The 11,350-nt window shown below is 40.5% G+C and overlaps 1 pseudogene; it reads left to right on the top strand.

The window, feature by feature from the left end:
• Positions 1–859: 859 nt before the first annotated feature.
• Positions 860–3,208, top strand: LOC128579037 (GPN-loop GTPase 3-like; annotated as a pseudogene).
• The last annotated feature ends 8,142 nt before the right edge of the window (positions 3,209–11,350 follow it).

An 11,350-nucleotide genomic window follows, 5' to 3' on the forward strand; every position in this document is an offset into this window, starting at 1 on the left:
AGGAAAAAGATTCTCAGATGACAACTGCATTCCCCAGATTCCACATTAGATCCAAGTTTATGTCTTCCAGACTCCAACAGTTCCACATTAAGATGGTGGTAGGCAAGGATTCCAGCAAATACTCATGGTACCTGAAAGGGGGGCACTCAACCAGCAGAGATCTCACAGACCACCAAGGCTTGTAGGAAATGTTTTTATTGGCGAGGGAGGGATGCTGCAGAGCACCACCAAGGAGGAGAGAAAAGAAGAGAGAGAGAGAGAGGAGGAGAGAAGAGAAGAGACAGTGAGAGAGGAAGGGAGAGGGGAAGGGGGAGAGAGAGAGAGCGAGAGAGTGAGCTATATAGGTTCGGTTAGGGAAAGTGTTAGAATGATGACGGGATGGTAGAATAGCCAATAAGGAGTTACTGCTTTGGTGGGAAGAGCTGTTAGGGGCAGGTCATAAGTTTGAAATTTTCAGCGGGTAGCTGTAACTTTAAGAGTGAGACAGCTAATCTTGGTTAGTCAGTCAGGAAGGGGCTTTCTCTGGGGCAATTACCTAACAGAACCTATTGACCAAGTGGCCAGAAACTTCTGACCTCCAAAACCCCTTTAGAGTAGTTAACCTGAGGATGGTCCAATAGGTAGGCCAATGCCCGCTTTTGATAACAGTAAGTAGCTAAGAGCAGTTGTTGTCTATTTTCCCTTCAATATTTCAGGGCCATATCTCTTCAGGGAGGGAATAAGAAGAGACATTCAGAAAGGAACTTCGGGGCGGCGCGTGTGGCTCGAAGGAGTAGGGCGCCGGCCCCATATGCTGGAGGTGGCTGGTTCAAACCCAGCCCTGGCCAAAAAAAGAAACAGAAAGGAACTTCGAGGGGGAATGGAAGGGAAGCCTGGTTTGTGGAACCAGGAAATCTGGAGGACCCATAAGGATGTGAGTATAAGGTAACCTAGGTAAGCAATCAACAATAGAAAGGCAATAATCAATGACCAATAGGAAAAAAACAATAATACCTGAGGGCACAGAGAAGCCAATGAAAAAGTTGCAAACAATTTCAAAGTAAGAAGTATTTATACTTCTGTACTGCCTTTGCATCTTCATCTCTATCACCTCTCCATCATGAGAGGGACCCACTTTCAACACTCTTTGGAAGTCCTCTAAACTTTCTCTTTGTTGTTTATTAAAAAAAAAAAAAAGAAAAGAACATTCTCTTTACCTCAAGAATGGAAAAGCAAGAAACATATGTACTCAATACTAATTTAAAACTAGTAGATGAACAGTAACATGCCCACATGAGAGAAAAGCGCAATCAAGTTAAGTTGGAGGGAGAGAAGAGGAGAGGGAGGTGGAAAGTTAAGTTTTCACCTAATGGGTACAATGTAAGGGTATATGGCACACCTCCTAGGTTAAGGACTCAACTACAACTCAGACAATACCTAACAAATGCAAACAATATAATCTAATTGTCTATATCCTTATATTAATCCAAAATAAAAACAATAATGATGATAAAAAAAGAATATCATAAGGAAGAGAACAATAAAATAAAATAACTATCCTGCCCTGTTTTATGAGAGCTTAGCAAGGGACTTGTAGAATCTGCAGTTGGACAGATTTACAAACAGCACTTTAGTTATCTGGAATTCCAAATTAGCCCAAACATTAGACCAATATTGTAAAGCCCTTGTATGGGATCCTGAAAGGGAAAGATGTGGGGCCCCTGATCTGAACCACAGACTGTCAAGATGACTTTGAAAAACTAATGCAAAGTCTTATGACTTTCTCCACTTTGGAGTTACCTGTCTTACAGAAAGAAATTAAATAATACTAGTGGCCATCCCACGAAAGCTGAAAGAAGTGTGTCTGGCAGCTTCAGAAAGCCAGAGAGCCTACATACCTCACTACGTGCAGCTGGTCATGGGTCCCACAGCCAGCCAGAAGAGCGCCTATTGTGTGAAGCCCTCACCTGGGCATTCCAAATTGTAAACCTAGATCCAACAGCAGAACACTTCAACTACTCTGTGATAGCTGACATCCGGGAACTGATTGAAGTGGATAATGTGATGGAGGATGATTCTTGGAGGTTCCGTACCAATGAAGAATGAGTATTTTGCGTGGACTACATTGCCAATATTTTTGACTGGCTAGAGAGCTGTCTTGGCCATGTATAGAATAACTGCATCCTTTTTGACTGTCCAGGTCAGACTGAGTTGTACGCTCATCTGCCTGTGATGAAACATCTAGTGCAGCTTCTGGATTAGTGGGAGTTCTGAGTCTGTGGAGTTTTTCTTGTTGATTCTCAGCTCATGGTGGAGTCATTCAAATTCATTTCTGCCATTTTGGCAGCCTTGGGTGTCATGATCTCTCTAGAAATTCCACAAGTTAACATCATGACAAAAATGGATCTAATGAGTAAGAAAGCAAAAAAGGAAATTGAGAAATTTCTAGATGCAGATAGGTATTCTTTGTTAGAAGATTCTACAAGGACTATAAGGAGCAAAAAATTTATATGTTTATTAGCCATTTGTGTGTCTTCTTTAGAGAAAGTTTTATTAATCTCTCTTGCCCCATGATATAAAGGACTGTTGACTCTTTTTATGTTTATTTGAGTTCTCTGTAGATCCTAGTTATCAAGCTTTTGTCTGATTCAAATATGCAAATATCCTTTCCCAATGTGTAGGTTATCTGCTTGCTTAGGTTGTTGTTGCCTTAAATTAAAATTGAATAAAATTATCTGTAGGGTGGTGCCTGTGGCTCAGTGAGTAGGGCACCGGCCCCATATACCAAGAGTGGCGGGTTAGAACTCTGCCCCAGCCAAACTGCAAAAAAAAAACCCAGGCATTGTGGTGGGTGCTGAGTAATCCCAGCTACTCAGGAGTCTGAGGAAAGAGAATCACCTAAACCCAAGAGCTGGAGGTTGCTGTGAGCTGTGATGCCACAAAACTCTACTGAGGGCAACAAAGTGAGATTCTGTTTCTAATTAAAAAAAAAAAAAGACAAAAAATTTAAAAACTTGACTAATGCTATATGCGGACTGATTGATCACTATAGCATGGTTTGATATTTACCTTATACTCAGTCTGAGGAAGAAAGCATGAAATTGTATTAGAGCATATTGATTTTGCCATTTAATATAGTGAAGACTTGGAATTTAAAGAACCAAAGGAATGTGAAGATGAGTCTTCCTTTATGTTTAATGAATATTTTCAAGAATGCCAGGGTGGATGAAGAGTATACTAGAAAATAACTACATATGAAGAGCTGTCGCCATACCAGCAGGACGTTTTTCTTTCTCTTCAAAGTATGCAATAGCAGATATATACTTATTTTAATGGAAAAATTGTACTTGGCTCTTTATCAGAAGCATGTCTGAATCAAGTTCTGAGTTATTCTGAAATTGTTGCTATTTAAAGAATAATATTTTAGTATTATTTCAACAGCAACAATTTAGATTTTAAAAGCTCAAATTGAGATGATTGCACATAGATTTGTATATAACATAAATTACTACCTCTGCTACAGTTAAGGCTAGTCTGATCTTATTTTTACCGTTTGTATTGCTTTTGAGGGCCAGGAATTAGAATAACATGTTCATGTATGTCCAAGAGAAAACTTTGGAACAATATAAAATCATTGCTCATTTGTATCTTCTGATTTTCCTACACTGAAAATGTATTATTTGTATAATTAAACATTAAAAATAACTAAAATTTGAATAAATTAATAAATAATACGAAAAACAAGGAATGAGACTTGGAGCCTTCATGTAGATGCTGGGGGACATCCCACAACCAGTGTCATACTCATCAAAGCCACTGAACAATATTATAAGAAAATGGCCTCTTTGCCTCTGGGCAATAGCAACTACTTGTGAGTTGTTATTAAAGACTTGTCTATTCTCAGTCCTGTCACCCTGTACCAGCTGAAGCGAATGAGTCTTTGAATCTTTTCACTGGCAGAAGAGCTTTATGAACAGCAAAGAGCTGGATATGTGGCAGTCACAAATGCACTGCAACTGAGGACTATGTTTGTTGCCAATTCCTTAATCAGAGCTCTTCAGTTACCCAGAGGAAACTGATAAACATTAGGCAGACTCTAAGTATATTTTTATCATTGTGCATGTCCGTGGTGCCATTTGGAAAGAAAGAGAGCTCCTGATGATAGAAAATAAGGATATTAAGTAAGCCACTGAAATAATGCCCTAATATAGGCCATGGCTTAAAAGATGTTAGGCATAGGATAGAAATGGGGTGGTGGTTATAGGAAAAGATAGGAGGCCAGTCTCAGGACAAAGGGAGTTTATTGGAGGAAAGAATAGAAATGAAGTGTGAGCCAAGGTCAGCCCAGCCCCTCCTGGTTTCAAGCATCTTTATCAAGCTATAGCAAAATATAGCAAGAATGTGGATGGGGGGTAGCCATGGGAGGAACTATCTCCTACTGAGAAGCTGTTATTGGGGTGGAAATTCCACACTCTGCCATCTTACTGGAGTGATTGCCCTAACTGAATATACTGGAGATGTAGGACTTTAACCATTGTTCTATGGCTCAACCTCTAGGCCTCCTTTGTGGCCACTGTTCTGTGGTTTGAACTTTGGCTCAATTCTCAGCCCTGTTTCTTTAAGTGCTGCCTCACTAAAATGGTCATGCTTATGCTAAGGGGATATCTAAGGTTTGAGGATCCCTTTCCCACATAACTGAACCCAAATGGATGGCCAGCATTGCAAAAGAAATCAGGCCACTGGCAGAGCTGCTAGGCAATGGTTCTTAACCTGTGGGTCACAACCCCTTTGAGGGTCAAACAACCCCTTCACAAGGGTCGCCTAAGACCATCAGAAAATACATATTCCTGATGGTCTTAGGAACCAAGACATCACTCCTCTATCCGTCTCCAGGTGGTCCGTCCACATGCAATACAAGGCGTGATGACATCACTGTGCCAAGCCCATCACATAACACCCCATACAAATACAGGTGAATGTGACAGGGTTGGCGCCATAATGTACTTACGCAGACCAGTCACACATGTGTAGAGAGCAGCTACTGTGTAGAAAGCAGCTGCTGTGTTGAAAGCAGCAATATTGGGGCGGTGCCTGTGGCTCAGCGGGTAGGGCACCAGCCCTATATACCAAGGGTGGTGGTTTCAAACCCAGCCCCAGCCAAACTGCAACAAAAAAATAGCTGGGCATTGTGGCAGGCACCTGTAGTCCCAGCTATTTGGGAGGCTGAGGCAAGAGAATTGCCTAAGCCCAGGAGTTGGAGGTTGCTCATGGCACTCTACCGAGGGCAATAAAGTGAGACTCTGTCTCTAAAAAAAAAAGAAAGAAAAAATAAAGCAGCAATATTGGAGGTAAAATGACACTTCATGAATTATAATCATTGGGTAAATATAAAATCACGTACTGTAAAACTGTCAACTACGGCACACACACACACACACACACACACACAAATATATATGTCCAGGGCAGTACCTATGGCTCAAAGGAGTAGGGTGCTGGCCCCATATACCAAATTTTAATGAACTGTATTGACTGAACTATGCCATGTATCATCTTTTGTATTATTAAAGCTATTGTTATATATTATTTTCATTGGCAAACCATCCCATGATAAGAGAAGAACATTAAGAAAAGAATATATAGGGGTGGCTCCTGTGCCTCAGCTGGTAGGGCACCGGCCCCATATACCGAGGGTGGCGGGTTCAAACCCAGTCCTGGCAAACTGCAACAAAAAAAATAGCTGGGCATTGTGGTGGGCACCTGTAGTCCCAGCTATTCGAGAGGCTGAGGCAAAGGAGTCACTCAGAATCACCAGAGCTATGAAACCTCACATCACTGCTGAGGATTTACTGTTGTCAGCGGCCAAAGACATTGTTCAAGTTATGATCAGAGATGAATTTGTTACGAAATTGAGTGCAATTTTCTTATCTAACCACACTGTCCACAGAAGAATTGATGACCTGTCTACTGATATTCTTGACCAGGTAATCCAGGAAATTAAATCTGCTCTACTTCCAATATTTAGTATCCAGCTTGATGAGTCTATAGATGTTGCAAACTGTTCACAGTTACTGGTTTACGTGAGGTATATTAATGATGGCAAATTTAAAGATGAGTTTCTTTTTTGCAAACCTCTTGAAATGACAACTACGGCACATGATGTATTTGACACAGTTGGTTCATTTCTGAAAGAGCATAAGATCTCTTGGGAAAAGGTTTGTGTTGTTTGCACATCCTATGCTAGGATGTCGATCTGGATTTCAATGTTTGGTACTGAATGAGTCACCAAAAGTCATCAGAACTCACTGTATGATTCATTGGCAAATATTAGCAATTGGGCGGTGCCTGTCGGCTGTTTTCACAACTGTGCAATGAGATGGATGCACTGAATAATGCTCTGCTATTTCACAGAGATGGTTGTCGAGAGGAAAAATTTTAAAACATGTTTTTGGGCTTCGTGATGAACTCAAAATGTTTTTTAATCAGAAAGCAAGACTGCAATTTGAAGTACTTTTCAGCGATAAAAGTGAACTGCAGAAAATAGCTTATTTGGTTGACATCTTTGCCATCTTGAATGAATTAAACTTATCACTGCAAGAACCAAATGCAACATGCCTTGATTTGTCTGAAAAGATTTGATCATTCCAAATGAAACTTCAGCTTTGGCAAAAAAAAAAAAATGGATGAAAATAAAATTTATATGTTGCCTACCTTACCTGCTTTCTTTGAGGAACATGGCATTAAACCAGACAAAAGGATTACGATGATAATTTCTGTGAAAGAACACTTGCACATGCTTGCAGACGAAATTTCATCGTACTTTCCAAATCTACCTGACACCCCATTTGCATTTGCCAGAAGCCTATTCCCAGTCAAAGTTGAGGAAGTTCCTGAGACAGCACAAGAGGAGTTCATTGAACTTATTAACAGTGATGCAGCGAGAACTGATTTCTCTACACTACCAGTTACAAAATTCTGGATCAAGTGTTCGCAGCCATATCTTATTCTGTCTGAGACTGTGTTGCACCTTCTCCTTCCATTTCCAACAACATATCTTTGTGAAACAGGGTTTTCCAATTTGTTGGTTATCAAGTCTAAATACAGAAGTAGAATTGTGGAAGATGATCTTCATTGTGTTTTTGCAAAGACTGCCCTGAGAATTTCTGATCTGGTGAGACATATGCAATCTCAACTTTCCCACTGATGTTGGCTTTTTATGGAAACTGTGGCAAAATGTAGCAATTTAGTTTACTGTTGTTATATGAAGACTGTTACATAATTACATATTGTTATATAATTACATATTGTTTTTTGTGATTAATCACTATGCTTTAATTATGTTCAATTTGTAACAATGAAAATATATCCTGCATATTAGATATTTACATTACAATTTATAACAGTAGAAAAATTATAGTTATGAAGTAGCAACAAAAATAATTTTATGGTTGGTGGTCACCACAACATAAGGAACTGTATTAAAGGGTTGCAGCATTAGGAAGGTTGAGAACCACTGTGCTAAGGAAACTGCTGGAGATTATTAGTTCCTCAGAGCGTTGATACACTGGCTAGATTTAGATCCTCTATAAAACTAAAGATTAAGGTTCAATATGTGCAATGGCATATTTAAATGGGGACAGGATTGTCACGAACTCATTCTCCTGCCTGAGGCCTTGGTTCAGCCTCTTCTGGGGCACCTGCATGAATGCACACATTAGGGGCATGATGCCTCTTAATGGATTTGGTGGGTTATTATTTGAGAATATCCCACTTGCAATAAACTGTTTATTTGCTTGGGGCAGTCCAAGAACAGAAAGGTGACTCACTGCATAGGGAGCCCTGCATGTGGGAACACAACTTTGGTGACTGGCAATTCCACTCAGACACCCAGGTTTGTATTAGGAGATACATTTTCAGGCTAGGTAGAGGCTTGTACTACCTAAAGGAAGAGGGGCATCTTAAGCTACCAGAATCTTTCCAAAGGAACTCACTTTGACATAGGCTCCTGCCAGGAGCTACTGGCCCAGGTCATGTGTTGCGTGTGGTTCTTTCAAGTGGTCGATGATGCAGAGTGTAGAAGTGCTTATTGAAATAGTATGCAATAAAGGGGACTACAAGCTCCTATGGTGGCAAGTAGCAAACTTCTTTATTTCTACCTGGAATATATAGCCAATTCTGCACATACACACTGTTAATCAATAATCATACAATCACTTCATAGGTATATTGTAAAAACAAATTAACCTTTCCTTGGAGTCTGCTAATCTACTGAGCAACTGATACTCATTCTTCTAAACTTTCTGTTATATTTAAAAATAGTAATCTTGGAAAAACATGCTGTTAGCCATTTTCCCGTAAACCAATAAGTCACAAGACTGCTGTGGGGGAAAAGTTTGATTCTTCACCTGCCCTCTGGGCCCTTCACCATCTGGAGGCAGTTAACACTATCTTGCTAAGACACAGCCCATGATTCCTAAGACATACCGATGACATACTTGCACACCTAAGCCTCTGGGGCCAGCTTCTGATCACAGGAATTTCACCTCCTCAGTGATCAGGCTTAACGGCTTCAACAGAGTTCTGCCTCGGTTTCTTCCTGGTTGTGTAAAGAAAGACTTTGTCCTTGCTCACTCTCAGAATGGTGGGTACAGAGGCATATAGGCTTTTCACCTACATCATGCAGGCCTTTGCTGAGTTCCTAACAAGCATATGCCAGGGTAGTACAGAAACAGGGCTCTGAGGACAATGGGATAATAAGCATCAGCAGTACAGGGATGAGGCCAACCACATGGAAAATGGCATGTTGGTGATGGATGCTGTGGTCAGTCAGCTGCAAAGACTGAGCATATCAGCAGGCATGCCATGGTTGATAGCACCCAGAAGTACATTTATGGTGACCTGGGCATTTTACAAGAGTTGTAACAGACCACCCCTTTGTAGTAGAGACAATCCAGCAAGGAAGCCAATTCTTACATTTTGGAATTGAAGCGAGAAACCCATATAAAGTGAGATTGGTTGTCGCCATTTGCCCTCCTCTGGATAAAGGCAGCCCCTAAAAGCAGGTTTAAGTTAGATCCCTACAGAATCATTTATAAAAGACCCTTTCTAGCATCTTGAGGTAAATATGATATTATAACCATGAGTAAAGAAAGCAGACTAAAGCAATTTCATCAAATGAGTGAGTCAGATGTTAACTGCTATGCATGAATTCACCTCTTTCAGATCCTTGCCTCATTTGGAAGCAGAGAAATGGAAGAGACTCTATGAATTACCTCTAACAACTCACACCTCATTAAAATTATCAGATGTAAAACCTTGGGTCCATCAAACCAAACTAAATAGTTATCCCATGGAAAAAGAAGACCCAAGCCTTCAGTGAAGGCCCCAGCCTTTAGACAATATAAAGTATCTGTTAAAAAAAGAGGAGGGAAATGAAAATGTTGATATTTTTGCTAAACTTTCTTTGATTACTTTTTCTGTGTATAGGATGAAGAGATAACTCCTTACTGAGGATTTCCCCAGGCTAGTGCCTCTTCTAGAGGGTCTGGATGCCCGTCACTATCAGCCAACTGCAGACACGAGGATTACGTCTAAAAAGCTTTGTTATCATATGGCCAGCACTTCTGGAGAACAGTCAGAGTAGCATCTCTGACACTGTTTTGCCCTTCCATTTCCAAAACCACAGTTTCATACATAAAGGTTCAAAGCAAAGACCATAAACAATAATAAACTATGATCAGCATAACTCATGATCACAGTATTTCTAATTCGAAAGTTAATCTCCTAAATCAATCATCCTTAGCTACTCAAGATGTATATGGGAGCAAAATTTACAAAACAAGAATTGAAGACCTGAGATGAAAGGCTCGTAGAATCTAAACTGACCAGACCAGTTGTGTTGTGTCCGCCTTAGCCTGACTGACTCCATCTTATTCTCGCTACATGAGCTAACGTTTCTGCTGATCTGTCTTGCTGCTGGGTTTGTCATCCTAAACCTCATTTGTTGTAAGAGTCATGAATATGATTTCCAAATTTACAAAAACCGAGTTCTTGGATCACTGAAAGGGTGTGTTTTGTTTTGTTTTGTTTTGTTTTGTTTGAGACAGAGCTTCAAGCTGTTGCCCTGAGTAGAATGCTGTGGCATCACAGCTCACAGTAACCTCCAACTCCTGGGCTCAAGCGATTCTCTTGCCTCAGCTTCCCAAGTAGCTGGGACCACAGGCGCCCTCCACAATGCCTGGCTATTTTTTGGTTGCAGCCGTCATTATTGTTTGGTGGGCCCATGCTGGATTTGAACCCTCCAGCTCAGGTGTATGTGGCTGGCGCCTTAGCCACTTAAGCCACAGGTGCCGAGCCTGAAAGGGTGTGATTAATAGCTGCCTGCTCAGAGGTCCCATGTTTCTTTCTTATCTAACCATTTGAGTAAGCCATATTCATGGCTATAGTTGTTGTTTATGCTTTTGCACCTGTAATCTGTTACATTTGTTATTTTTATAAATCTACTACCAAAGCTTTGCAAAGACATATATAAGTATAAAACTTCCATCTAAAACATTGCCCCAGGCTTGGCACCTGTAGCTCAGCAGCTAGCTTGCCAGCCACCTATACCAGAGCTGGCGGGTTTGAATACAGCCTGGTCTGCCAAACAATGACAACTGCAACCAAAAAATAGCCCGGCATTCTGGCAGGCACCTGTAGTCCCAGCTACTTGGGAGGCTGAGGCAAGAGAATTGCTTAAGCCCAAGACATTGACATTGCTGTGAACTGTGACACCATAAAACTCTACACAGGGAAACATAGTGAGACTGTCTCAAAAATAAATAAATAAATAAAATAAATAAAACATTGCTCCAATTCAGCAGGAAATAATTTGATGACTATTGCCTCTCCTTTCTCTTATAGATATGAAAGGGTAAAATTTACAGTGGGAAATATGTAACAGAGAATGACCTGAAGGGTAAAAATGTTTTTTTTTGTTGTTGTTGTTATTCTCTTTTTAAAACCTTCCTCACTCACTTTGGGAATTGAAACCTGCATTCCTGCCTCAGGCCAATGGCTGGGAGGAGCACAGTAGTGTCCTTTGCTCCACTTGGAAGTCTGCGGCAGAGATCATGGGATTGTCTTCACTGGAGATGGAATGAATCACAATATAGTCAAATAGCAAATAAACTGAAGCTGAAAACCTTCCCATTAAAATCTCTATTTTTCTGCTTATGACTGGGATGATGGCATTTTAATATAGGAGTCTCCACCCTAATCATTTGCTAGAAAAATGATAAAAACTCCTCTTTCTTTTTCTTCAATCATTTTTCATTTTTCTGATGCAGCCTTGGGAACAAGTGCCAAACTTTTGATAACAGAATTTGGCATC

This window comes from Nycticebus coucang, chromosome Y (genome assembly GCF_027406575.1).
Source record: "Nycticebus coucang isolate mNycCou1 chromosome Y, mNycCou1.pri, whole genome shotgun sequence".
NCBI lineage: Eukaryota > Metazoa > Chordata > Mammalia > Primates > Lorisidae > Nycticebus > Nycticebus coucang.